This window comes from Rhagoletis pomonella, unplaced genomic scaffold (genome assembly GCF_013731165.1).
Source record: "Rhagoletis pomonella isolate Grant_MI unplaced genomic scaffold, Rhpom_1.0 Rhpom_scaffold_22387, whole genome shotgun sequence".
Lineage (NCBI taxonomy): Eukaryota > Metazoa > Arthropoda > Insecta > Diptera > Tephritidae > Rhagoletis > Rhagoletis pomonella.
This window is the reverse complement of record NW_023480902.1, coordinates 700-2084: the sequence shown is the minus strand read 5'-3', so window position 1 is coordinate 2084 and position 1385 is coordinate 700. Positions and strand designations below refer to the sequence as shown.

Sequence of the window (1385 nt, the reverse complement as noted above, 5' to 3'; positions counted from 1 at the left end):
TTGAGTTTTAATTCAAAACAAAGATTTCAAATTTCCAAGCGCTGGTTTATTGATAAATTCGCGTAGTAAGTCACAGCAAAATGCAACATAAGCATTACCCGTTGACACACATTCCATTATCGCTGACCAAGCAATTCAACATTGTAAGCAAAACAGCCTAGTGCTATGCCCATGCCCATGTACAGCATTTTCATATCTCTATAGTGTATTGCCCGCCGCATGGAGCGACGCCGCCACTGTACAAGCAGAATACTTCGGCGACACGTCATGAACTGCGTTTTGATTGGTTGCTTTGCAAATTTGGAATGCTGAATCACAAAGCACTGGAAAAGAGGTGGAGCAATGAAAGTGGTTTAACAAATAATTTGTGTATAAATAGCATTAAGTTTAATCAATAAAATTAGAATATGAACGACAAGTTTTGACTTTTATCATTTCTCCAACTTAGACAACTGCAAAGTTGCCTAGACAAAGATTTCGGCAGCCTCACGGCCGCCTATCGAACGGCACAACCTTCTCTGCCTAACAAGAAGAGGGCTATTAATAAAAACGATAGAATATAGGACCTCCACATGCCGATTCTGCCAAATACATATTCATTTTTCACATTGTTGATCGCCTCCACATGGCGATCATGCCAAAATATACTTTAAATCGTTAACACATGGCGTGGTGAAAGTCAATTTTTAGCGCCATCCTGATAGCCATCACGGGCTACGAAGTCGGTAAGCCGAAATCAATAACAACAAAGACTCGACTTCATAGCACTTTTTATAAACCTAGTACTTGTGGCCATGTTCACGGTATTAGAAAAGTATTTCAACAGACGACTACGTCGGATGAGAATTGAAGCACAACGCATATAAACGCGGCCAATATTAATTTATCTATATAGAAAACCCCATGTACAGCATTTTCATATCTTTATAGTGTATTGCCGGCCGCATGGAGCGACGCCGCCTCTGCACAAACAGAATATTTCGGCGACACGTCATGCACTGCGTTTTGATTGGTTGCTTTGCAAATTTGGAATGCTGAATCATAAAGCACTGGAAAAGAGGCGGAGCTACGAAAGTGGCTGGGGAAATAATGTGTATAAATAGTATCAAGTTTGATCAATAAAATTAGAATATGAATGACAAGCTTTGACTTTCATCATTTCTCCAAATTCGGCAACTGCAAAGTTGCCTAGACAAAGATTTCGGCAGCCTCACGGCCGCCTATCGAACGGCAGAACCTTCTCTGCCTAACAAAGAAGAATGCTATTAATAACAACCATAGAATATAGGCCTCCACATTCAGTTTGAAAGATGCACATTTTTATAAACACAGTAGAAATCTTAGGTTGGGGGTAATTCAATAACTCCTCGTTGCAACACTCTGCT

The 1385-nt window shown here is 40.2% G+C and overlaps 1 long non-coding RNA gene across 1 annotated transcript; it reads left to right on the top strand.

The window, feature by feature from the left end:
• The first annotated feature begins 10 nt into the window (after nucleotides 1–10).
• On the top strand, nucleotides 11–1171 carry LOC118732565. Its single transcript, XR_004992149.1, has 2 exons — nucleotides 11–143; nucleotides 205–1171. It is a non-coding gene; the product is annotated as an uncharacterized LOC118732565 (long non-coding RNA).
• Nucleotides 1172–1385: the final 214 nt, after the last annotated feature.